General features: G+C 46.3%; 1 long non-coding RNA gene across 1 annotated transcript in view; it reads right to left on the bottom strand.

Moving 5' to 3' along the window:
• LOC119932532 overlaps positions 1 to 24,749 on the bottom strand; it is a 38,121-nt gene extending 13,372 nt beyond the window's left edge. The window contains exon 1 of the long non-coding RNA XR_005452332.1: positions 24,642 to 24,749. This is a non-coding gene — a long non-coding RNA (uncharacterized LOC119932532). The remainder of the gene's footprint in view (positions 1 to 24,641) is intronic.
• Positions 24,750 to 27,876: the final 3,127 nt, after the last annotated feature.

The following is a 27,876-nucleotide window of genomic DNA, read 5'->3' as shown; positions in this document are numbered from 1 at the left end:
CAGAATTAGAAATCAGATCCTCTGACTCCCAGTCCTGTGCTCTTTCCATTTGACCACACTGTCCCTCTTCTTTGTGGGGCAGTGGCAGATGTCCCTGCAGCCAGGGGCACTGGTGGCATCCATATGCTGAATTCCCTAACAATTCCCTCCCTGTCTGCGATTGGCCGAGCCACCTTCACCTCTCACAGGAGCTTTGATAGTGGGTTTAGCAATATGTAAACATCCTTGGCTTAGTGATGGAGTTCACAGCCCTGCATCTCTCCAACTTTGGCAACTGCTCACCAGGCATGTACAACTGCTTCACATGGGTGTCCTGGCACTGGCTTCTCTTGTCAGGATCAGAAGCTGGGACCACCTACGGACTCTTTGACTGGGTTGCTCACCCACTCTCTGCTTCAGTTTCCACATCTGCACAAAGTAACTAATACTAATTTACCGCTTAGAATTGTTTTAAGGAAGGATAAATAATGGGGAGTAGGGGGTCTCTGCTACAACTATAGAAATGCTGTATGGAATGAACATAATAATAATAATAATAATAACCATGATACTTCTATGCCCTTATGTTCCAAGCACAGTGCTAAGTTCTGATGAGAATACCAGATGATCAAATTGGACACAGTCTCCATCCCACATGAGCCTCACAGTCTAAGGAGGACAGATGTTTACAAAGTGAGATAAAAGTCTGTCTCAGATGAAACTGAGGCATAGAAAAATTAAATGACTTCCCAAGGTCACAGAGAAGCAAGTGAGGGAGTTGGAATTAGAACTTAGGTCTCCTGACTTGCAGTGCTCTAGTCTTTCCACTTAGCTGTTGTAGTGATTCCCTGGTTTTACTGTGGAGTGAAGACAAGGGAAAAATCCAGTCAAGAATAGAATCCAAGCAGTAACAAAAAGTTTAAAGCCAACTGTACAAGGTATGAACAGTAAACTGTGTAAGTTAAGGAAAGGTTTGTCTTTGGACATCTCCCCGCTTCTGGAAAAAGCCATCTTTGGTGAGAATGGGCCCCAACCTTCCCCGTGGTTTTGAAGCTGGCACTTATCTCCCGGGACACGTGAGATTAATGCAGGGGCATCAAGGATGCCCTGTAGGCCCATAGTGGTGGAGCAGCTCTGGTCTACAAGGCTCTGGACTCCTGCCCGCCTTTGGGGCGAGGGTTTCTCTGTCAGGTGACGGGGCAGGGGCAGAGCTTTCCAGCTTTTTTCCCTCTCCTTTTCAGTTCCTAAAATGCCAGGGAAACTCCTTCTAGAGCCCAATTATGTAAGTTGTTCTAAAACCCATTCTCTGTATCTAAGAAATCAGTGTGCACTGCTTTCTGGAGTCAAGCAATTGGCTCTGGCAGAAGTTCCCGGAGCAAAGCTTCTGCCAGAAAAACGGAATTGTTTTCCCCTCTGAGAGGCTTTAAAAAAAAACCCTTCTCACTTTTCTCTGAGAACGGAAATACTTGGGACAGATTTTACTCCTAGGTAACGCTGGGAAAAGTGAAGACTCTAACCCTGAATGCGTAGGGGAAGTAGTCAGCTGTTAGTTCCAGAAACTGTTAAATGTCCAGAATGTAATTTGTTGAGGCTTAAAAGATTCTTCAGTCAATCAGAGGTATTTGCTGAGCCCTAATTGGTGTGCCAAGCACTGCACTAAGCACTGGGGAGTGTACAACTGAGCAGATGGATGCCATCCTGGCCCACAAAGATTCTCGATAGTACTTTCATAGCCAATCATTCAGATCCACGTCATTTTCAAGCCGGAGTCAGACACTGCCTCTGAGTAAGCGGGCCAAACTCTGAGGATGTAGCAGGCTGCGGAAGTAGCCTGCAGTGTGGGATTCGGAGTAAGCGGGACAAACTCTGCGAATGTAGCAGGCTGTGGAAGTAGCCTGCAGTGTGGGATGGAGCTGGGTTGGAGTGGCAGAGCCACGCTTAGAGCTCAGTGGATGCCCGGCTCTGTTCTTTGAAGAGTGAGGGTGGAAGGGGTGACTTTGAAGCAGTTGAATCCCCTCCCTGCTCTGGCCCTCAGAGGGGGCTTGTAACCCCTGCTGGCTCTGGTACCTGATGGAGATGATAATAATAGTGTTCTTTAGGTTCTTGCTATGTACAAAACACTGTACTAAGAGCTGGGGCGGATACACGATGATCAAGTTGGACACAGTCCCCGATACCTACAGGGCTCGCAGTCAATGTAGGAGGGAGAACAGGGAAGCAGTGTGGCCTAGTGGACAAAGCACGGGCCTGGGAGCCAGAGGATCTGGGTTTTTTTTTTTTTTTAGCATTTATTAAGCGCTTACTATGTGCAAAGCACTGTTCTAAGCGCTGGGGAGGTCACAGGGTAATGAGGTTGTCCCACAGGAGGCTCACAATCTTAAACCCCATTTTACAGCTGAGGGAACTGAGGCCCAGAGAAGCTAAGTGACTTGCCCAAAGTCCCACAGCTGACAAGTGGCAGAGTCCGGATTCGAACCCACAACCTCTGACTCCAAAGCCCGGGCTCTTTCCACTGAGCCACGCTGCTTCTCTGACGGCTCTACCACTTGCCTGCTGTGTGTCCTTGGGTAAGTCTCTTCACTTCTCTGAGCCTGTTACCTCAGCTGTAAAATGGGGAATGAATACTATGAGCCCCATGTGGGACAGGGACTGGATCCAACCGGATTACCTTGCATCTACCTCAGCTCTTACAATAGTGTCTGGCGCAAAAGTGCTTAACAAATACCAATTAAAAAAAAAAAGTTTGGTTCTCTGAACCCATCTGTTTGGGGTCTGGAGCTGTCTAGCCTGGAGCTTCCAGGCTCGCCCAGGCTCGTGTTGGGCCATGTCCTCGGGAGAGGCCGGACCGACCCCTAGCTTGTGTTTGGCTCCGGAGTGTCCAGGGAAGCTCCCGGTTGGGTGCAGCCCCTCCTCAGGGAAACCCAGTGCCAGGCTGAGCCCACCACACAGAAATCTGACCCTCTCCCCAGTTTATGTAGCAGGGGACAGGGCCTGGATTTAATCTACCTCTCCAGGACCCCTGGGAATAAACGTTTTAGGGAGCCCCCCATACCTCCCATTACCCCGACGCCTGCAGCCCAGCTGTCACTGCCAAGCAGCCCTTCCCTCTCATCCACCCCACACCCGCTCACAGTACTGGTAGAACAGTGCCTGTGGGAGCAATCGTGGCTCTGAAAACCCAATGATTTCCTCTCTGTGCTGTCTCCCAGATGGAGATAGCATTCATCACCTGGTGGGATTGGAGAATGTTGGTAAGGAGCCAGTTTCTTTGCAGGGGTTGGAAGAGGCAGTGGTGGGGGTGCTTTTAATTCTGTTCTTTGTGGGAGTGTCCTTTCCTGGCCCACGTCATCTCCCTGGCCTGGGATGCCCTCCCTCCCCACATCCGCCAAGCTAGCTCTCTTCCTCCCTTCAAGGCCCTACTGAGAGCTCACCTCCTCCAGGAGGCCTTCCCAGACTGAGCCCCCTCTTTCCTCTCTCCCTCCTTCCCCTCTCCATCCCCCCCCGCCTTACCTCCTTCCCTTCCCCACAGCACCTGTATATATGTATATATGTTTGTACGTATTTATTACTCTATTTTACTTGTACATATTTATTCTATTTTGTTAATATGTTTTGTTTTAATAATAATAATAATGGCATTTGTTAAGTGCTTACTATGTGCAAAGCACTGTTCTAAGCGCTGGGGGGATACAAGGTGATCAGGCTGTCCCGTGTGGGGCTCGCAGTCATCATCCCCATTTTACAGATGAGGTGACTGAGGCTCGGAGAAGTTAAGTGACTTGCCCAAGGTCACACAGCAGACATGTGAAAGAGCCGGGATTCGAACCCATGACCTCTGACTCCAAAGCCCGTGCTCTTTCCACTGAGCCACGCTGCTTTTCTGTTCTGTTTGGTTCTCTGTCTCCCCCTTCTAGACTGTGAGCCCACTGTTGGGTAGGGACCGTCTCTATATGTTGCCAACTTGTACTTCCCAAGTGCTTAGTACAGTGCTCTGCACACAGTAAGTGCTCAATAAATACGATTGATTGATTGATTGAGTGCCCGTGGCTGGGTTAGCCACACCCTCAGCCGAGCTATGCAAAAGAGTAGGTGACTGCTTCCTGTAGGCTGACGACCTGTCCGTCCGTCAGGTGAAGGAAGACTGGTGGAGGAGCCCATGGGAACTAGAAGAGGGCTCAGAAGATGGTTGTTGCAAGGTGATACCCTGAGAGAGCTCCTCGCTCTGCCCACCCCCACAGAGCCTCTGAGTGACAGAACCTGTCCTGCTGTATATAGCCTCCCTTCCACCCACAGTGTGTGCTTGAGGCAGAGCTTGGCGGGAGCCCCCTCCGACAGTCACATCAAGGTTATGATCTCATCTTCTCCCTCCAGAAAAATCTCAGGCTGGGCTAGGCCTTGGCTGGGCCGCCTCTAGGGAAAACTGAAAGGACAAAGTGTGGGTGATTTGGCTTGGGCCTGGATACCTTCCCCTCCTTAGTGACTTGACCTCAGGTCCCTCCCCTTTCATGGTGGCTTGTGCCCTGATTTCTCCCCACCTCAGTTAACTTGACCCCGGATCCTTCCCCTTCCCTGGTGACATGGGGCTCGGGTCACTCCCCTTTCCTGGTGTCTTCGGGCCCGAGGCCCTCCCCTTCCCCGGTGACTTGGGGCCCACATCCCTCCCCTTCCCCGGTGACCTGGAGCCGGACTCCCCACCCCCCTCCATGGTGACTTGGGCCTGGCTTCCTCTCCCCACAACCGGCCCCCGCCCACCAGCAGCTTGAGAGGAACCGTGGTGGCCCGGACATTTGGATGAGGCATCAGGCAGTGCCCCTGACCTTTAGGAGGGCTTTGGTGCTGTTTATAAGAAGGCGGGGTATTAGTCCAACTTGGGCAAACAGCCCAAAGTCCATCTTGAGTAATTCCAGGCTGCCTGCCCGGATTTCTATCGTGCCATCTGGACTCAGGATTTATCTTGCTTCCCGCGCTAAGTTTTTGTGTGGGGTTGCCGGAAACCATTCAGGCTGTTTGCACGCTTGATGTACGGGAGCCCTGGGTCAGGGGCCTCCGTTCCGCGTGTGAAACTCAAGCGTCTTGGGACGGGCTCGGGGAGTAGAGGGACTGGTGAATCGTTCTCTAGTGTTCTCCTTGGAGAGGGAGCAGGGCCACGAAGCCCCATTTTAGATTCCTGGTGTTCATCTGTTCCTCCCACAATCTACCTTGACTTCTAGCTCTGTGGGGGAAAAGACTCATTGCAGGCCTTGACTGTGGGCGGAGTTGGGGAACTGTCTGTCAGTGTGATGTAGTATCGGAAGGAGCAGTTTGCGACCTTGGGCAAATCACTTAACTTCTGCACATGGGAGAGTACAATATAACAATAAGCAGACACATTCCCTATCCACAGTGAGTTTAGGGGCTCACAGCCTTAATTCTCATTTTACAGATGAGGTAACTGAGGCACAGAGAAGTTAAGTGACATATCCATGATCACGCAGGAGACAGGTAGCGGAGCAAGGATTAGAACCCAGGTCACTTGATGTACAGTCCCAGGCTCTTGTCACTAAACAACACTACCTTCATTGGCTTTCATTAAAGAATTGGTTGTGGCACAGTCATGCATAAGTGATTCTTCATGCTTGTTTATAATTTGGCATGTGTCTGCTGGATTTACAAGTCCCAGCATTCTGGGATAGCCCGAGGATCGATCAATTGCATTTGCTGAGTGTGTGCTGCATGCAGAGCATTTTACTAAGCACTTGGGAGAGTACCAGTGGATGTGTGTGTTGCCGACTTGTACTTCCCAAGCACTTAGTACAGTGCTCTGCACACAGTAAGTGCTCAATAAATACGATTGATTGATTGATGTGTAAGGTTCCCACCCACCCCCTTGTTGTCCAGGAAGTCCAGTTCACAACTAGTCCCAACTCAGGGTTGAGTGTGAGCCCTGGTGTCAGTCCTACACTTGCGAGACTTGTATTGGATCACATCCTGGAATTTCTACTTTCCTTTCTCCTCTTCCCTTCCCCCCAGCTGGGCAAGAGTGCCTGGCCATGGCAACAGTAGCAACAATGCCTGGGGGCCATATCCTTCTTGTCCACCCATCAAGGCCCCTGTCAGGAAGTCCTTTATTTAGGATAATTTGTGCTCATTTTAATCAGTAAATGAAAATAAGTGAACAAAGGACTTTCTTGAGAGAGAGACAAGGTGTCTCCTCACCATGGGGCACTTAGGTAATTTCCAATAGCCAACAAACTACATCCTCCGATTCCAGAGTGGGCACCCCCTTTGCTTGGGGACAGAAGCTGATATGGCAAGACCAGGCAGTCCCCTTCTTCCTCATTTGTCTCTTTCAACGAGACCATCAGCTACGGTCCTTCAGAAAGAGGAAGGGACAGGTCAGGTGCCCAGGACAGGAACAGGGAAGAGAAAAAGAGAACACCTGTTCTGAGGAATCGAACCCCAGGGACAGCTGCACTCATCAGATGTGGCAGCACCTCTTAGACTCATTTACATCATTTGTGGAGTCCTCCCCAAGCCGAGTGGAACTAGATGGGGCAGTTGGCCTGAGAGAGTCCAGGGCCTGGGCAACCAGGCTGTAGGTGTGGGGCCCTTCTGGGCATGGATCCTGCACTAAGGCAGGCCCGGATGCAGAGAAGGACAGGGGCTTCTCTGGGATCTAGCATTGCTTAGCATTCAAGGCCACCCCCGAAGATCGATTTGGCAAATATTTGTGTTTATCCACTGCTTATCCTCCATCCTTCCTGTGCCCCAGTGTCAGACAGAGATGAGGATTTGCGTGATTCAGCCCGAGGCTGGATCCCAGAGCACAGCCAAGGCTGAGGGCACCTGGGTTTAAGAAGTCTTTGCCTCTAGAAGTGAAGGCCCGGTTAAGCTCTATAAATGCTCAGGCCACACGGACGCCGAGGGGTTGGGCTGAGCTCACAGGTATTAAATCCAGGAGTTTGTTTTGAAATGCCAAAATAAGCTAGGCTGAATTGAAATGTTCAAGGTCTAGGAAAAACACACCTACACAGAACCAAACTCCACATTTCAGAGGCAGCCTGGCTTTCCCCCTTCCTTGTTCTCCACCCTCTGACCCTCCGGAGATACAGCCCAATCCTCTACTTGATAAACCGCTTTCCAAGTAGAGCAGAGGGGCCTACGTCCTGTAGGATGTGTCCCCGACCTCAGTGGTCAGCCCTTACTTATCCACGTTTATGTCATTTCTCCCTTCAAACATCCTGTTACTGCTGACTTTCTGGCCTTAGCCTGGCTGTAGGGCCTGGAGTGGGGATGAGTAAAATTGGAAGGCCAAGGCTTGTCAATATACCAGTCTGGTGCTGGAGCTCTAAATAGTTGTTTGGTGGTGGCAGGGACAAAGAAAGCTTCTAAAACATACTTCCTCTATCCACTTCTCTTAGTCTAGGTGTTTGGACCCTTCCTTTAATGTCATTACTTTAACCTCCCCAGGAGCCAATCACCTCTCCCATTATTGGAAAAACTGGCCCCCTGTTCCTGTGTAATCCTACAGGAAACACCCTGCTGGTGGCATCATCAGCATCATAGTTCTGGTATTTCTTAAGTGCTGGCTATGTGCCAAGTGATGTACTAAGCCCTGAGGTTAGATAATACAAAAAATCAAGTACTATTCAGTCTTTTCCTTCACAAAAACTTTCTACCAAAGTTATATTAGATGCATCTCGGAACTAGTACTTTTGATTTTGGGGTTTGTGTATTAATATCTTAAGATGTGATGGTACATAGACTCTGCCCTTGATTTTTTTTTTTTCATTGTTATTTGACAGTGAGTTGCTTGTGAACATGGTTGAAAAGGCCAAGTCACAACTCCTTTGACCTCCACTTCTGGCAGACCATTGCTCTCCCTATCTTCAAAGCCCTAGTAAAACCCCATCCTCTCTCTAGGAAATTTAGCCTAACTCTCACCTCCCCAGCGCTATTTCCCTTCCTGCTAAACTCTGGGGAAGTTTTTAATGAGGGATTAATGAGACATGGTTGCTGGCCCTGGAGAGGTTCACACTTCCCACTTTTTCGCTGTGAGGGGCCCAGCAAAGTATTGAAACCACAACTACCACCAACTAAAATCCAGTGGACGCTTGCGGAAGGCACCAACCATTGCCACCTCCTCTCTTTCCGCTCTGCTTTCTTGACAAGTGATTCAAAATACAAATGGTGGAGGGAAGGCTGACACAATTTGGGGAAACTCCAGGATCTTCCATCAGCTATGTTTTATGGTGGGCAGATTTATTGGATTGGATATTGGATTTACTGAAGCTTTATAAGCAAGAAATAACACCAAGGGGAAACTACAAGATTCTTCCGGAACCTTCAAGAAATCAGATGAAAAACAAAAACAAAACCCAGATCGCTGAATTATTGAAACCATTTAGAGTAATAATATTAGTGTGACAATGAACCCTCTCTGTCCCCAGGGGAAGTGGGATTTGAAACCAGGACTGCAGCTGCAACCAGATTCTAAATGGGTTGGTCTCAGGGACTCTGTCGCAGCTTCATGCAGAGCCTTGTCCTGAAATCCACACAGGCAAATTAAGGGGGTGGAGGAGTGTCATCATCGTTAATGGTATTTATTGAGTCCTTACTAGGTGCACAATACTACACTAAGCTCTTGGGAGAGTACAACAGAGTTGGCGAGCATGTTCTTTATTCACAATGAGTGTAAAGTCTAGAAGGGGAGACAGACATTATTATTAATAAATAATTTATAATCTCTAGGTGCAGAGAGCACCCTGGTATCACTGTGCTACTTCCCCCTACACCCCTCCAACCCCCAATTAGCTGTCTTGTCAAAGGTGATATAATCAATCAATCAGAAACAGCATAGCCTAGTGGAAAGAGCACAGGCCTGGGAGTACTCAGAGGACCTAGGTTCTAATCCTGCCTCTGCCACTTGTTTGTTGTGTGAGCTAGGGCAAGTCACTTGTCTGTGCCCCTCCGTTTCCTCATCTTTAAAATAATCCTCATCTTTAAAATAATCCTCATCTTTACTCTCTCTGATGTAAACTTTAAAGCCCCATTTGGGCCAGTGACTGTGGCCCACACATTCTTAATCTTAGGCTCACACTCTTAATCCCCATTTTGCAGATGAGGTAACTGAGACCCAGAGGAGTTAAGTTGCCTAAAGTCACACAGCAGACATTTGGAGGATCAGGGATTAGAATCCAGGTCCTTCTGATTCCCAGGTCTGTGCTCTAGCCAAAAGTGGAGTAGGGAATCAGTCAGCAGGGGTAGCACGGGCGGTCTGGTGCCGGGGAACGGATAATCTCTTTAGCCTCATCAGCAGCAATAATAATTATTATGGTACTTGTTAAGCATTTGGGATGTGCCAAGCATTGAGCTGAGCACTGTATTCAGTGCTGGAAGGTCTGGAACTCGGTCATGTTTAGGGGAGGGAGGGGGTGTGTGCAATCTTTTGTTTCCCATCCCCAAAAAATGAGTGGAGAGAGCTTATTGGATCCAGCAGGTCATACTGTACAAAGGACTACAGTGGTCAGGCAGTTATTTCTACCCATAAATACTTCAGATGAATAGGTCTAGAATATATCATTTCAGTCATAATCCCAGCTTCACCAAGATGTTTCCACACAGGGTGTGGCAAAACTAAGAAATGAGACCACAACTCCCAGTCAAACTGAGAAACAGTGTTAGGGCCACACTGTGCTTAGGCCACAGCTGTTGTTCTGAGAACTCAGAGTATTTCACACCCAGTGGAGGGAATGAGGGGGAATGCAGATCTGAGGACCCCCTCCCATCCTCCCCTCCCTCAGAACCCTCCTCCCAGCCCCCACACTATGTAAATCATTGAAAGGTATTGACTAAAAGGCTTCATAATCAATTGTATTGATTGCTTACTTTGGGTAGAGCACTGTACTGAGCACTTGGGAGAGTACAATATAACGGGAGAAGCAGCATAGTTTAGTGGCTAGAGCACACACTTGGGAGTCAGAAGGTCATGAGTTCTAATTCCAGCTCTGCTATGTGTCTGCTGTGACCTTGGGCAAGTCATTTCACTTCTCTGGACCTCAGTTACTTCATCTGTAAAATGGGGAGTGTGAGTGTGAGCTCTATATGGGACAGGGACTGTGTCTAACCTGAATAAATTGTATCTACCCCAGTGCTTAGAACAGTGCTTGGCACATAGTAAGTGCTTAACAAGTACCATTATTATTAGACATGTTTCCTACCCATAATGAGCTCTATTTCCATCATAGTTTGCCAGACAATATTTGTTAGTCCTCCTAAGAAATTAAAAAAAATTAAGAATTTGAACGTCTTAATAGTGATAGCATTTATTACGCACTTACTATGTGCAAAGCACTGTTCTAAGCTCTGGGGAGGATACAAGGTGATCAGGTTGTCCCGCGGGGGGCTCACAGTCTTTATCCCCATTTTACAGATGAGGTCACTGAGGCACAGAGAAGTTAAGTGACTTGCCCAAAGTCACACAGCTGACCAGCGGCAGAGCTGGGATTTGAGCCCATGATCTCTGACTCCAAAGCCCGGGCTCTTTCCACTGAGCCACGCTGCTTCTCTTCTTTTCCCTACTTGGCTAATAGACCGCACGTTTCCCCCTGACCCTTTTCTCACCAGGCCCACTCAAAATAGTACTGGATGGACACCTCACCACCACCTACTTTGTGGAGTGCCCAGGTACAGATAAGGTTACTGTCATGATTGATGTGAACAGTTGATGCCCTGGGGAGGGGCAGAAAGGAAAGGGCCGTGTCCATAGTCACCTGGAAGGGGCACAGAGTGACACTAATCAATCAGTCAGTCACTGGTGTTTACTGAGCACTTACTAGATGTAGAGTCCTGTACTAAGCACTTGGGAGAGTAGAGTACAGCAGAATTAGCAGACACGTTCCCTGGCCATACCTGTACATATCTATTCTATTTATTTTATTTTGTTAATATGTTTGGTTTTGTTCTCTGTCTCCCCCTTCTAGACTGTGAGCCCACTATTGGGTAGGGACTGTCTCTATATGTTGCCAACTTGTACTTCCCAAGCGCTTAGTACAGTGCTCTGCACACAGTAAGCGCTCAATGAATACGATTGTTGATGATGATGATGATGATAACAAGCTTACGGTCAGGAAACCACCCAGGCCTTGTAGGGGATAGAAAAAGACAAATCATATCCAAAGAATCTGATGGTGATGTTAAGGACAGAGGACCCCACCCCAAGGGACTCCCCAAACCTGCTAATTCTAGGGCTAAAAGTCAACCCCGAGCTTTAATATCATTCTTCCATGCAGATCACTCACTGAGTTAGTTGTGCCATGAGCCCTGGTAATAGTAATAATAATAATAATAGTATAAGTTAAGTGCTGGTTAGATATAAGATAATCACATCAATCACAATCCCTGCCTCTATTGGGGTTCACAGTCTCAGGGAGGGAGAACAGGTATTTAACTCCCACTTTACAGAAGAGAAACCGAGGTACAGATAAGTGACTTGTCCAAGGTCATACAGCAGGCAAGTGGTAGAGCTGGGATTATAACCTAGGTCCTTCTGACTCACCGGGCCATGCTGTATCCACTAGGCCAACGCTGCTGCGCCCTTTCCTCCGTACCATGTGGCCCCAATATCCTCCATGCCCTGTATCTGTTCCACTCAGGGCAGACCATGCTGGTTCCTCCCTTTGACCTGGTTACAGGTTTTGGGGATTCCTGGGCGGCTGGAGTACTCCCAGGGCCTAGCCACGGGGTCCACGGGTGGGCATCAGTGGCCCTGGCATTTCCGAAGCCTTCAGCTAAGCCAGCGGAGACCCCCGAGGACCCTGGGTCTCATTCTCAACTGATGAAGAGCGGCCCAGGCCGGAGCAATGAGGACACCCCAAGGGTTGGTATGGCCCGGAATGGGATCCATGAGGCAGTCCTGATCCTTGGAAACCACACGGGGCTTTGGGAGTGAGGGTGCTCTCTCCCAGGACCTGAATGTGCCCCTTGAGCCTCGGTGGAACAACCAGGTGATGTGTCTTGGCCAAAAATGATCCATTACTTTATTACTCCTATGTGTGTCACAGCAGGGTTGGGGGGCCTGGGATGGGAAGTGCTATAATCACTCTGAAGTTTTAGTCAAACTTATTTCCCAAACTGTGGCCTCTGTGTTTCCTAGCACGCCCACCTCTCTCAGAAGACTGTTCCATAATCAGTCAATCGTACTTGAGTGCTTAATGTGTGCAGAGCACTGGACTTAGAAGAGTACAATATAACGGAGTTGGTAGACACGTTCCCTGCCCACAGTGAGCTCACAGTCTAGAGTGGGAGACAGGCACTGATATTACACACTCCCTGACAGCCAAGAGCAGAGAGAGAAATTAGCCTGAGGGTGCCCAGTGTTTGGTCACTTGTGTCTGCTCTGTGACCTTAGGTAAGTTACCTTCTCTGTGTCTCAGTTCCCTTTTCTGTAAAATGGTTTCAATCCTGCTCTCCCTCCCTTTTAGACTAATCTGATTGCATTGTTTGATTCATTCATTCAATCATATTTATTAAGCACTTACTGTGCGCAGAGTACTGTACTAAGTGCTTGGGAGAGTACAACAATAAATGGTCACATTCCCCACCCACAACGAGCTTTGTTTCTCCCCCACTGTATCTGTGTTGGAGCTGATTCCATTGCACCTACCCCAGTACTTGGTAAAGTGTCGGTACATAGTAAACGTTTAAATGCCACAATCATTATGGTTATTGTGGGTCAGAGGAGTGTTCTCTGCCTCAATAAAGCAGCTCCAAGTCTTCTTGTCATGCTCATCCCCAGAGGCTACTCCACCCATTTACAAAACTCTGTACCAAGCCAGAAAACAGAAGCAATGTCAGAGAAGGGTTCAAGTTTCCCAGAGACAGGGTGGAACAATAACCATATGTTATCTGTTGGATCTAGGTTACTTTGCCTCAGGTTGCCCAGGCTTTGCAGCTTTCTGTTTCCAGTCCTCTCCAACATACTTACCTGCTCACTCTCTTTCACCTACTTGCCCTCCGTGGTGGTATTGACTGGCCCAAACACTCTCTATCTTCCAACTCTTTCGGTTCTCTCCTGCTCCTTTCTCTCTCGCCTGGCTCCCACACTGTTCTGCATGGAAGTGGCTCTTCCATCTTCTGATGGAAAGGTCTCTGCCATCTGGAAATGCTCTGTATGAGTTTGGAGACTCCAAAATGGGGGATGCTTTCCAAAGTAGAACATGATCTGATAAAAGCTAGGGAGGATTTTGAGCTTTCGGTAAAGCTCAGTTGATTTGCACCTCTCAATGTTTGATCCCTTTTGGTTCTATTTCTCTTCTGTTGGTAACACTTGGGAATTTTCTACTGCCACAATTCTCAGCTTTCTGCCTGATATTATAAAGACAGTTATTTTTGATGTGGACATCCCAAATTTTCATTTCCCTCATCTGCAGGTTTGCTTACTTAGTTCAATAAAAACATAGAGGATCTCATTTTTCAGCTCTTTGAAGGCATTACTTAGGCCTGTGTCAAGCCTTAATTCACTTAGGAGTTTTTCATGCATTCAGAGGAAGTGAAACCTCAACAAATATGCTTGCTTTTTTTACCTTTTCAAAGAACAGATCTGGGTTTCGCCCAAAACAATAAAGAGGGCAAAAAGCAAGTCGTTTCATCTCCGGTTGCTGGGTCACCAACCAGTTGACAATTTGCCCGGAGCCCCTGTGGATTGCCAGATTTCCCAAATTAATCAGTGTCCATCCAGGAGGGTGGTTGATCAAGAGGCCTAGCTATTCCAGCTACAGCATTATTAAAGTATGCTGATTCTCCTGCCCAAGACTCTGGGACCCTTGGAAGCCAGAGAGGGGACTCCCCCCTTCCTTCATCTCCTCCCTTAGTCTCCATTTGGAGCAGGCCCTGCTTCTAGGAGAGAATCGCCATGGGGCTCTCCTCCTCCCTTCCCAATGCAGCTTTTTTACTGTACTGAAGGATGCATCCAGGGAGCGGAACAGGGGAGGTGTGGTAGTGGCAGGACCCAACTGCGTCTCTCTCTTGGCCTGCGCCTGCCCAACACTCACACACACTCACATACACACTCACATCCCCTCCTCCCCTTCTCCATCCCTCCTGCCTTACCTCCTTCCCTTCCCCACAGCACCTGTATATATGTATATATGTTTTTTCGTATTTATTACTCTATTTTACTTGTACATATTCTATTTTGTTAATATGTTTTGTTTTGTTCTCTGTCTCCCCCTTCTAGACTGTGAGCCCACTGTTGGGTAGGGACCGTCTCTATATGTTGCCAACTTGTACTTCCCAAGCACTTAGTACAGTGCTCTGCACACAGTACGCGCTCAATAAATATGATTGAATGAATGAATACACCTTCAAGCCATACGAAGCACTTGCCTGCACAACACAAGGACATCACATCACAGTCTTTTAGACTGTGAGCCCACTGTTGGGTAGGGACTGTCTCTATATGTTGCCAATTTGTACTTCCCAAGCGCTTAGTACAGTGCTCTGCACATAGTAAGCACTCAATAAATACGATTGATGATGATCACATGATGTATCCTGGCTCTGCAAATGGAGAGGTACTGCATACTCCCCTCTGCAGAGTTACGATAGCCCATTCTCCCCCATCCAAGGGTGAAGCAGAATGGCCTAGTGGATAGAGCACGGGCCTCGGAGTCAGAAGGACCTGGGTTCTAATCCTGGCTCCTCCACTTGTCTTCTATGTGCCCTTGGGGCAAGTCCCTTCATTCCTCTGCGCCTGTTACCTCATCTCTAAAATGAGGATTAAGACTATGAGCCCCTGTGGGACAAGGACTGTGTCCAGCCTGATTAGCTTGTATCTATTCCAATGCTTAGAATAGTGCTTGACACATAGTGCTTAACAAATACCATCATCATCACCATGATCATTAAATCATATTGAATGTTTCCATAACAGTGATATCCATTCGGCCCCAGCAGTACAGAAAGCAGAACAAAGCGTCTTCCTTCAGGTTCTTTGCACCCAGGAAAGGCATATTTTCTGAAGACAATTTTCCTGTTGAAAATTCACTTATTGTGCCTGAATCTGCCAGGCTAATGTTAGTGGGGATAGTGCTTGGCAGAGTGGGCTAATGGCTGGGGAGCCTCGAACCACCGATCCCACCTCTGAGCGTGCTTGGAGGTCCTGCCGTGAGCTGAACTGACTTCTTGCCTGCAGCCCAGTTTCTGTGGACTCCTGAAAATCAATCAATCATACTTATTGAGCGCTTACTGTGTGCAGAGCACTGTACTAAGCGCTTGGGAAGTACAAGTTGGCAACATAGAGAGATGGTCCCTACCCAACAGTGGGCTCACAGTCTAGAAGGGGGAGACAGAGAACAAAACCAAACATACTGACAAAATAAAATAAATAGAATAGGTATGTACAAGATAAATAAATAGAGTAATAAATACGTACAAACATTTATACAGGTGCTGTGGGGAAGGGAAGGAGGTAAGATGGGGGATGGAGAGGGGGACGAGGGGAAGAGGAAGGTGGGGGCTCAGTCTGGGAAGGCCTCCTGGAGGAGGTGAGCTCTCAGTAGGGCCTTAAAGGGAGGAAGAGAGCTAGTTTGGTGGATGTTGGGAGGGAGGGCATTCCAGGCCAGGGGGATGACGTGGGCCAGGGGTCAACGGCGGGACAGGCGAGAATGAGGCACTGTGAGGACCTCAGAGCAGTCCCCGGTTTCTAAGCAGGCCAGCTGGGAATGGCAGAGAGCAGCATGGGAGGGAGGGAAAGGAAGGAGCCTCCAACTCCCTGGAAACCAAAGCTGTCAATGGAGTGGATTCCTCGACCAATCAGGAGGCATACATGGGGCATGTACCAGGACCCAGTGTCAAGGAAAAGATAACCAAGTACTATATTGTCCCCGACTTGAATTGTGACAAAAAGCATCAGTTTTCCCAGTGAGGCTGGATAACAACAATTGATATGGATCTGGCCTTGACAACACACGCAGATCGGGTGAGATATTTTTAAACTGCCCCTTGCCGACACGGCCATAGTCTCGCTCCACTGAGTTTGTCATTTGTTGGTGGTAAACGGAAAGAGATGACTCTTTCTGAAGTGGGCAGGGAGAAGAGGTGAGGATCCCCCCCACCATCTCTCTTGCGAGAACTGACCTGATCTCCAGGTCCGTGGACTCACAGGTCCGGGTGAGGCCAGCAGAAAGTCAAACCCAGCCAAGCTTGGGACAGGCTCAGGAGGGGCTCTAGGGCAGTTAGGGTGTCTTTACGCTGGAAATGGCCCGGTCTTCTCCGTGGATGGGGATGCTGCACACCTGTGGTAGTTTCACTTTGGTGCAACTATCCCCCCGGCTGCTGAAACTACAACTTCCGATAGCCCTCGGGATCAGAAGCCCTTGGAATCTGAGCCCACTTTGGGTCCAGCTCAGTGCTTGAATGCCATGATCGTGGACTAGGCCATGGGCTAATCATCATCAATGGTATTTACTGAGCGCTTACTGTGTGCAGAGCGCTGTACCAAACGCCTGCAAGAGTGCATTACAACAGTTATCCGATGCATTCCCTGACCACAGCATGCTTGCAGAATAGACAGGCAGACAGATATTAACATAAATGAATAATTTATAATATGCAATTTTAGATAAATCCAGAAGTGCTGAGGGTTTGAGGGTGGAATATCAAATGTTTAAAAGTCACAGATCCAAGCGCACAGAAGATGCAAAAAGGAGACGGAGCTGGGGAAGAGAGGGCTTAATAGGGGAAGCCCTCTTGGAAGAGATGTGACAGTAATAAAGCTTTGAAGATGGGGAGAGTGGCGGCTAATGGAACAATCTGCTTCCTGGAATTCTGGGATTTCTTACGTTCAGCCCCGGCTTCTCTCTCTTGGTCAGAACTCAGGGGATTTTAAGTTTTGGGGAAATTATTTGCTACTTGCCGGAGCTGTACTTCTCCTCTTTTTCTTCCTTTGGGTCACTAAATCCATTCTCCCAGTGGACTCTACCTCTTTATCTGTTTAAGGCGGGCAATGGCCAAGCCAGTTAATAACATTCTGTTAACCCTCAAATGTGTAGGCAGTTCATCATGGATAGTCTAATTGCTATGTCTAGGAAAAAGAGATTTAGAGTTTAAGGCAGCAGTGAAGACTGATAGAAGTCGTGCCAAGAGCCAGTCTGCAGCAAATGGTGGTACCCAATGGCCTGGAACCATTAGATATATAAGCAGCATCCAAGACTAGTGAGTTATAACTGCTCAAGGGTATTGGCTGAAGGAAAAATGAAACCACTGCAGGTAGATTGCTTGGAAATAGTTTTAAATGGATAGGGGAAACGACTAAAAATGTACAGGTGGAAAAAAGTGTTGTTATTTTATAGCCACATGATTAGAAACTGAGAACCAATATGCCAACAATCTAAAACCAAATATCTGGGCTAACAGCAAGGCAACAAAATATAGCAGTTCTAAAGTGGAGCCTTCTGAGGAGAAACTTAGTATTGAAATTAAAGTCAAATATGAATGCTCAGAACAATTAAGAATCAGTAAAAAAAAAATAGATTTAGAAGTTCTTATTGATAGCAAGTCAGATGATGGAAAAAAGCCAAGAGAAGGAAGATCCATACCTCTAGACTGTAAGCTCGCTGCAGGCAGAGAATGTGTCTGTTTATTGTAGTATTGTACTGTCCCAAACAGTACAGTGCTCTACCCACAGTAATGGCTCAATAAATACGATTGATGGAATGTGTAAAAATCACAGGGATAATTAATTGTTTCAGACATGTCAATGTCTCCATCACCAGTTAGGCATTAGCCTAAGATCTGAAAAAAAAAAATTGGACCCAAAATTTGTACACTGTAGAATTTACTACACAATAATTCTAAGAACTATTACAGCAAAGGAACAATGGGTTTAAAACAAATTTCACAGTACGGCAAGGAACGAGTAAAAAGGGTAAAATCTGAGTTTGCGTAGGTATTATCATCAACACAAAGTACTTTCTAAGTACCTTTTTAGTGTAGCGACCTAGGAAAGTTAACGAAAACAAAAACCTCAGTAAGATCCTGAGCATATTTATTTAATCCAAAATAGCAATCCATCAAGTGTACCAAACAAAAAAGATTCTCAGATAATTAATCCCTTGCACTAAATCATTTGTGAAAATAAATTGTCAAAAGTTAATGCACAAACTAATTGCTTTCTCAAAAAGAATATGGAGATATGAAAAGGTCAGGAGAAGGGGGGGGAAAAAAGGAATTTCCAGAATTCCCAAAATAAATTTTATTCAGTCTCCCAGCACTAGAATAGGAGGCATCATGGCCTAGTGGAAGGACTATGGACCTGGTTCTAATCCCGGCTCCACCACTTCATCATCATCAATCGTATTTATTGAGCACTTACTATGTGCAGAGCACTGTACTAAGCGCTTGGGAAGTACAAATTGGCAACATATAGAGACAGTCCCTACCCAACAGTGGGCTCACAGTCTTGCTATGTGACCTTGGGCAAGTCGCTAAACTGCTTTGTGCCTCAGATTCCTCATCTGTAAAATGGGTATTGGACACCTGTTCTCCCTCCTATTTAGACTGTGAATCCCATGTGGGAGAGAGCCTGTGTCTGATCTGATTATCTTGTATCCATCTGGTGCTTAGATCAGTACTTGGCACATTGTAAGTGCTTAAGAAATACCACTATCACTGTTGTTATATTGATTGTAGTGAGAATGAACTGAACAGGTTGTGGAACATGCTTAAATTTGGGGTGGAAAGAATTACGAAATACCACCTATTTGACTATATGAATGGGAGGTTATTGAAGCAATTGGGCAGCTGTGTGGCATAGTTACTAGAGCATGGGCGTGGCAGTCTGAAGGACCTGAATTCTAATCCCAGCTCCACCACTTGTCTGCTGTGCAACCTTGGGCAAGTCACTTACTTTCTCTGTGCCTCCATTGCATCATCCGTAAAATGCAGATTAATACTATGAGCCCCACATGGGGCATGGACTGTGTCCAACCCGATTAACTTGTATCTATCTCAGCACCTAGTATAGTGCCTGGCACATAGTAAGTGCTTAACAAATACCATTAAAAAATAAAATTGAAATAACTAATGATTGCAAGCTATCAGGTCCTGACTTGTTGCTGAATCCTGAAACAAGAACTTCGCGACAACTCTTGAAGTTTTTGCAATGTATTTTGTTGCATTAATGGGTGAAACAGAAGGAATGCCTTATCGCATGAAATCTGGGAACAACTTTCTTTTACCAGGAGACATCATCTCAAATCCAGGCAAGTATAATAATGATCATTAGTGTTATTCCTACACACCTACACAGATTTTGATGGAAAAGATTTACACCCCCCAAGTGAGAGGAAGAACAGGGAGGATGTAACAAATTACCACAGGCAAGTACAGACCAGATGTTTTTGAGATGGAGTGACTGAACGAGGCTATTAATCAATAGCATACTTTGAGCACTTTATCTACAGCGCTTATATTAAGCTCTTGGGAGAGTGTACTAGAGCTAATAGACATGAATCCTATCCTCAAGGAGTTTACAATCTAGTGGGGAAGACTGACATTGAAATAAAATTACTGGTAAGGGGTGTATGAAAATCCAAGTGCTTAGGTGATGTGGAAGTGCTGAAGTAGCAGCTGGAGCTGGATTGGGATAACAACCTGAGCAAGAACTCCCCTGATGATTAAACATAGCTATCAGTTGTGGGCAAGGAATATATCTGTTGTTCTGTTGTTCTCTCCCAAGTGCTTAATACAGTGCCCTGCACATAGTAAGTGCTTAATAAATATGATTAATTGACTGAATAGGGATTTTTAGGAGGTGTCTAAGAGTTATCCTTCAGGCTTTAGTCTTTTTTTTTTTTTGGCAGCATTCAGTGAACAAATGGAATATTTGTTTCCCCTTTCACCTCTTGTTGAATTGAAAACTTTACTTACAATGGGGAAATCTATTTCAAGACGCTCAATTAGCCTATGATAATTCTGCCCAGGCTGGCCGTTTGTCCAGTTTGTGGCTGATCTGGCTCCTGTCCAGTATGGATTTGGTACCAGATGCTTTTCCACCTATTAATTTTCTACACCAAACCTCCTTTATGGCTTGTGAATATTCAGGGAATGTGTCTGTTACATTGTACTTTTCCAAGTGCTTGGTACAGTGCCCTGCACACAGTAAATGCTCAAAAAATACCATTGATTGATTATGCAGTAGTTATTGCTACCAAATTCCGTGGCTCGAATGGCATATCCAAGTTTATGTGGTCCCGGAAGGGAACGCAAAAGTCCTGGAGTGACTGGGAGAAATGTCCTAAGATCAAGCTGAATTGAGCCAAGCCAGGTGGGTTTGTGCAAAATGGCAATCATATAACATAATCAAAAGTGATGTGGGCCGAAGAAATGTGCGTGATGTCAGTGCATCAGTGTGTTTTTTTTTAGAGTGCCATCATTGGTCACTCTAGTTCTTCTTGCGTGATCTAGAAACCAAAATTAAGTTTTACTGTTCATGGCTTTGAGAAGGCATGGATGGCATCCCACTTCGTGATCAAATTTAAGCTTTGAGCCCTTTCTAAACGTCAGCTTCATAATGCAGTTAAACATTACACAGAACTTGAGGAGTGATAAGTGGAGCTTGGCATGGCTGATGCAATGAGCAGTTTATTGGGATGAGAGTTCATGGTCAGCAAAGATCAGATAATTGAAGATGTAAAAGGCAAGGGAAAGAGTAGCAGAGCAAAACCTGAGCACCCCGCGCCCCATGAACTTCTTCCTCATTGGAGGGAGGCTGCCCGGGCCCCTACTCCTGCGAATCTCAGGAATCCCCCTCTGCGTCCATCCCAGCCCAGGAAGAGAGAGGAAAATCCAAAAGCCTGAGTGCCTCCTTAATCTCTAGAATTTAGGAAGACTGTGGCTCACCTGTGTCTTCTGGGACTACTGAACTGACCTTTGAGGAGCCTGACACTTTGCTCCTCCAGCCCCAATGTCCTTCCGCTCTTGTATTAGTCAATCACGGGTATTTATTGAGCACTTACTATATACAGAGCACTGAACTAAGCACTTGGAGAGGACAATACAAGAGTTGGCAGACGTGTTCCCTGCCCACAATGCGCGTACAGTCTAAAGGGGAGACAGATATTAATATAAATAATTTATAATCTCTAATTTAAAGATCAAATACCTAAAGGTCAAAGTGCATAGACAACACAGAAGAGAGTGGGAGCTGGGGAAAAGAGGCCCCATCATCATTCTTATCTCATATTGTTTTTGTGTTTCTATTGTTTCATCTTTCCTTATGTGCCTGTCACTAACCCCCTTGGCTGCATTATTCTTCGTTTATAAGCCTTATCTAATTCTCATCTGTGTATTCTTCCCCAGTGATCAGAACAAAGGTTTGCACCCAATAAGTGCTTACAATATATTATTATTACTACTACTATCGATCAGTGATATTGATTGAGCACTTTCTGTGTTTAGAGCACTGTACTGAGTGCTTAGGGAAGTGTAATACAACAGACTTGGTGAACACATTTGCTGCCCTCTGTGAGTTCACAGTCTAGAGGGGGAGACAGACATTAATGTAAATAAATTATGGATGTGTGCATAAGTGCTGTGAGGCTGAGGGTTAGGGTGAATATCAAGTGCTGAAAGGGTACAGCTCCAAGTGCAGAAGGGAGAAGGAGTTAGGGAAATTAAGGCTTAATCTGGAGGAGATGTGATTTTAATAAGCTTTTGAAGGTGGGGAGAGTAGTTATCTGTCGTATGTGAAGGGAGAGGGAGTTTTTGGGCAAGGAATCAGTGGAGAGGCAGATGAAATGAAGGTACAGTGAGTAGGCTGGCATTAGAGGAGCGAAGCGTGCTGCCTGAGTTGTAAGAAATCAGCGTGGTAAAATAGGAAATGGCAAGCTGATTGGGTACTTTAAAGCTGATGGTAAGGGGTTTCTGTCTGAGGTGAAGATGGATGGACAACCACTAGAGATTCTGAGGAGTGGGGAGATGTGGCCTGAATGTGTGCTTGTTTGTTTTTTAGAAAATCGATCTGGACAGCAGAATGAGTAAGGCCTGGAATGGGGGCCAGGAGGTCAGCAAGGAAGCTAATGCAGTAATCACAGCAGGATGTGGTAAGTGCTGTGATCAACATATTAGCAATTAGGGTGGAGAGGCAAGGATTTTGACAATGTTGTGAAGATAGAACAGACAGGATTTAGTGACAGACTGAATATTTGGGTTGAATTAGAGAGATGAACAGAGGACGGTGCCAAGGTTACAAGTTTGGTTGACAAGGTGGGTAGTGGTATTATCAATCAATCAATCATATTTATTGAGCACTTACTGTGTGCAGAGCACTGTACTAAGCGCTTGGGAAGTACAAGTTGGCAACATATAGAGACAGTCCCTACCCAACAGTGGGCTCACAGTCTAAAAGGGGGAGACAGAGAACAAAACCAAACATACTAACAAAATAAAATAAATAGAATAGATATGTACAAGTAAAATAAATAGAGTAATAAATATGTACAAACATATATACATATATACAGGTGCTGTGGGGAAGGGAAGGAGGTAAGATGGGGGGATGGAGAGGGGGACGAGGGGGAGAGGAAGGAAGGGGCTCAGTCTGGGAAGGCCTCCTGGAGGAGGTGAGCTCTCAGTAGGGCCTTGAAGGGAGGAAGAGGGTTAGCTTGGCGGATGGGCAGAGGGAGGGCATTCCAGGCCCGGGGGTTGCCGGGGGTCGATGGCGGGACAGCCGAGAACGAGGTACGGTGAGGAGATTAGCGGCATATATATCAATATATCACATATCAATCATATATCAATCGATATGTATTGAGCATTTACTGTGTGCAGAGCACTGTACTAAGTACTTGGGAGAGTACATTACAATAGAGCTGTTAAACGTATTTCCTGCCTTCAATAAGTTTTCAGTCTAGAGGCCATCTACAGTGATGGGAAAGACAGCAGGCACACAGCGTTTGTTTTGCGTGGGAAGATGAGTTGTGTTTCAGACATGTTAAGTGTAAGGTGTCAGTGGGATATCCAGGTAGACGTGTCTCGAGGGCAGGAGGAAATGTGAGACTGCAGATAAGGAGAGGGGTCAGACCTGGGGAGGTCAATTTGAGAATCATCCGAGTAGAGGTCAAATGAGTTCTCCAAGGGAGTGAGTGGTTGTAGGTGGAGAATAAGTAGAAGAGGATTCAGAACTGAGCTTTGAGGGACTCCTACTGTTAGAGAGTGGGAGGCAGAGGAAGAAACTGAGGAGGAGCAGTCAGAGAGATATAATAAACACCTGCCAGAGCTAGGCCTTACAGTCTGGAGGGATCAGCTTCCTTCCTCTCCCCCTCGTCCCCCTCTCCATCCCCCTCATCTTACCTCCTTCCCTTCCCCACAGCACCTGTATATATGTATATATGTTTGTACATATTTATTATTCTATTTATTTATTTTACTTGTACATATCTATTCTATTTATTTTATTTTGTTAGTGTGTTTGGTTTTGTTCTCTGTCTCCCCCTTTTAGACTGTGAGCCCACTATTGGGTAGGGACTGTCTCTATATGTTGCCAATTTGTACTTCCCAAGCGCTTAGTACAGTGCTCTGCACACAGTAAGCGCTCAATAAATATGATTGATGATGATGATGATGATAATGATCAGCTGCTAGACTGGCAAAAACCATGGAATGCCCCAAAATCCAGGGTGGCACCTGGGCCCCTACCATGAAACTCAGCAAAGCTCTGCCTAAGGGAAAGGCCCTGCTTCATCTGCCTATTGTTGAGTGTAATTAACTCCATGCAACTAAGGAAAAGCTGAAGAAAACAGTTTTCCTGTGGAGACAATCACTCATAATGGTATTGGTTAAGTGCTTAATATGTTCCAATCACCTCAATGATGGAAATGAAGGCATTCGTAGTAACCAGTTCTCATGTTTTGACATCATTTGACCCTAAAAAGACTTTGAGAAAATTCCCCTGTAATAGGCCAAGCTCTCATGACAAAGCAATAAAATAGACAAACACAATACTTGAAAATTGCAGTAAAGAAGACAGCTCATGGAAAGAAGTAGAAGGAGTGATTTCATTTCATAGTCCTCTGAGACTGCAGAGGGTCCACCCTGTCAACACGGTAGGTTATAACCTGTACGTACTGGTTGTTCGGACCCCTTTCACATCATTAAAATTTGACAGTATAAAATGTGACCCAGCAGCTCAACCACAAACGATTCCATTGCAGATTCAGCCCTAGACTCAGAAAGATTTCCAGGTTCCCACCCCACAGCTTGTCAAAATGGTGGAGGGAGAGAAGACTAGGCCTGACCCAGCTGAAACAGGGCTTGTTGTGTGGGTTTGTTGTAGTAATTCAGGAGAGGCTGATTGGCATTAAAATGAACCTAAGTACATAATGAGGGGGAACTTGTTTAATGCTAGGTGCAGATGAAGTACGTCGTGGTGGATGAGAAAGTAATTGAACTATGTTGGATGCTGCGGCTCACATCAGTGACAGTGATGATTTTGCTAAACTTGTGATTCAGGAGTGGGCCCTCAGTGGTGCATTAGTGATTTAGATGCTAGTTCATAATCTAACCAGTGCTTCATGTAAGTGAGAGAGAAGTACAGAGGGGATACTATAGGTAGAGAGGCAGAAGAGACAGAAATAGGTAGGAGGCCGCTCCTTAGGAATACTCATTCATGCTCATCTACTTACCTAAAAAGAGGCCCTCAAACTCACAGGGGATGGGAGCAGTAACACAGCAGAAGGTAAAATGAAATAGCATCAGCTGTATTCCCTGCTACCATAACCACTGCTGCTGCCGGCTAGCTGGCATTCCTGATGCGGATCTGGAATGAGCTGGTGGAAATGGGATGGTGGTCAGTAAACAGTGCCTGTTTCATTTTTGTTTACCTTCTCCCGCTGCTGCTGGGACTTTGCTCTAAGGTGAGCTCACTGAAGTCACTGCTGAAGCCTCTCTTTCCAGCCGGCTGATATGCCACTTTTAGCAGTTCCCAGGGGATCCAGGCCAGGAATTTTGGCCAGCTTGTGGCAGTAGCCATGGCAGCCGCCCTGGCTGCAATGAACACTATTATTCTCTTACTTTCTCCTCTGCTGCTCTGGCTTATTCTGGTCCAAAGCCGTCTGTGGGGATAAGTCCCCATGCGTGTGTGTGGATATGTGTCTCTGAGAGAGGCTGTGGAGGTGACAGTTCCATTAAGGGCAGGCAGGAAGGGCAAGGTAGCCTGTGAGCTGAGCCCTTACCCCCAACTTCTTGAGGGAACTGAGCCTGTGGCTGTGGTAGCAGGAAGGGGCTGTGTGAGGAAAAACCTGTGCACCCCAGTCTCCCGTCAATCACTGCTTGGAGCCATTGACGACTCAAACAGAGGGCCTGGAGACAGCGACCCAAAGGGTGACAGATCCAATTTTACATTTGGATCTTTACGTAAGATCCAAGTTATCTGTTACATAGGTGTTACTAGGTATATTGGAACAGACCTGAGATAGCAGATTACGAAGCAAAGTGGCTTAGTGGAAGAACCAGAGTCTGAGAGTCTGAGCACCTGGCTTCTAATCACAGCTCTGACACTTTTTTTTTAAATGGCATTTATTAAGCGCTTACTATGTGCAAAGCACTGTTCCAAGCGCTGGTGAGGTTACAAGGTGATCGGGTTGTCCCCCGTGAGGCTCACAGTCAATCCCCATTTTACAGATGAGGTAACTGAGGTACAGAGAAGTTAAGTGACTTGCCCAAGGTCACACAGCTGACAATTAGTGGAGCCTGCTGTGTGACCTTGGGCACGTCTCTTAACTTTTCTGGGCCTCAGTTTCCTCATCTGTAAAATGGGGATTAAATCCCTACTTCCTCCTACTTAGGAACAGGGAATGGGTCCAATCTGAATACGTTGTATCTATCCCACCATTTAGTATAGTGCTTGGCACATAGTAAGCACTTAACGAATGCCATTATTATTATTATTGATGTTATAACAGACCAACCCATCCTGGCAAATAGATCAATCTGCAGTTTGATAAATTGAATAAAACAGGAATGCTAATTGGTGTTTCAAGAACATACAACAGAGAAATAAATTAGTCCTTCCCTGGGTTAGGGAGAATTGAGCACTCGCTTCTGGGCTGCCTCAATCTGCTTCCTGCCACCCCACAGTTGCTTGCTGTTTCTTCCGTAACAAATAAATAGCCATAAATAGAAAACATAATCCAGATCTTTTGAGGAAATTTCTTTATTTCAAGGGTTCAGCAGGAAAGGTTATTAGGAGAAAATGGGGAAGCAGAGGATTCTTTTAATAAAGATGACGATCCTGCATGAGGGAAAGGGAAACAGAGTAGTGGGGGCTCTGGTATGACTGCCATTTTTAATGTCCCATGTGGCAGCCATTTCAGGAGACACACATGAAGCAACCACTTCCTTGCTTACTGTCTGAAGCCAGCCTTGTGTGCTGGGAATTTGGGGGATTCATTATAAACTGTCCTCATTCAAAAAGCCCTACTTTTAAATAATTTTCATTTCCCCTATGCCCTCTCCCTTCTGGGTTTCCTGTGCACTTGGATCTGTACTCTTTAAGCATTTGATAGTCACCCCACTCACAGCCCCACAATACTTATGTACCTATCTGTAATTTATTTTTATGCCTTTTTCTCCTTGTAGACTGTAAGCCCCTGTGGGCAGGGAATACATCTGTCAATATTGTTGTATTATACTCTCACAAGTACTTAGTATAGTGCTCTGCATACAGCACTCAATAAAGACCACTGATTAATTGATCATTTCTGTGGTCCCTAAACATTGTAATAAAATGGACCTTAGCCAAGACATTAGGCAAGTTGTGGTTAGTTAGTGTTTTTTTATGGTGTTTGATTGATTTAGCACTTGCTATGTGCTAAGCACTGTATTAAGTGCTGGGTAGATACAAGATAATTAGTTTGGACCCACTCCATGTCCCACATGGGGCTCTCTGTCTTAATCCCCATTTTACAGATGAGGTGACTTAGGCACAGAGAAGTAAAGTGACTTACCCGAGGTCACACAGCAGACAAGTGGCCAAGCTGGAATTAGAACCCATTTACTAAGACTTCCAGGCCTGTACTCTTTCCACTAGGCCATGCTGCTTCTCATGTTTTGTTTGACATGTCCCTCCCACTTCAAGTGTTCAGATCTATTTTCCATAGGCCTGGGAGTGTCTGAGGTTTCCCAGGTCAACTTGAATAGCCAGGCTGGTTAAACAATGAACTAAAATCCAAGGACACGATCCCGACTTACACATTTCCCTAGAATCCTTGGGATGGGGCTTTTCTCTTCCAGAGTGTGGTCCCTCTCCCGGTTTAGGCCCCTATAAGAGTTTGGGTGAACCGAACCGGCCTGGGGGCTGTAGGAAAGTTGGAGAGTGAGCTGCCAGCTGTTCAATTTGCTGCTTTCAGCTCCTGGTTGGCAATAGTTATTTTGGGTCTTGTGAAAATAGATGGTAGAAAAACTTAGACCAGAAACAGTGATGAGCACCTAGTCTTTCATCAGGGATTTAAATGACTGTTTTGTGGGCTGTAATTTCTGCCATCTGGGAGGACTGGGCTTTAATTGATAGGAGCCTTGGGAAGAATTCTTTATTATTAGTGACAGAGAGAGGGATGGGAGGCACAGAGGGGAAAGGAGGCAGAAGGAAGAGCCTGATTACTACGTGCGGCTCTGAAGGCGGGGAGAGTGGTGGTCTGTCAGATATTCAATTGTATTTATTGAGCGCTTACTGTGTGCAGAGAAGTTTACTAAGCACTTAGGAAGTACAAGTTGGCAACATAAAAAGATGGTTCCTATCCAACAATGGGCTCACAGTCTAGAAATATGATGGGGAAGGAGTTCCAGGCCAGAGGGAGGACGTGGGCAAAGGGCCGGCAGCCTCCTCGCTCCCTAATGAGAAATGCTGTCCTTGGAAGAGTT

This window comes from Tachyglossus aculeatus, chromosome 9 (genome assembly GCF_015852505.1).
Source record: "Tachyglossus aculeatus isolate mTacAcu1 chromosome 9, mTacAcu1.pri, whole genome shotgun sequence".
NCBI lineage: Eukaryota > Metazoa > Chordata > Mammalia > Monotremata > Tachyglossidae > Tachyglossus > Tachyglossus aculeatus.
Note: the sequence above shows the minus strand (reverse complement) of the source record. Positions and strands in the feature narration are given on the sequence as shown.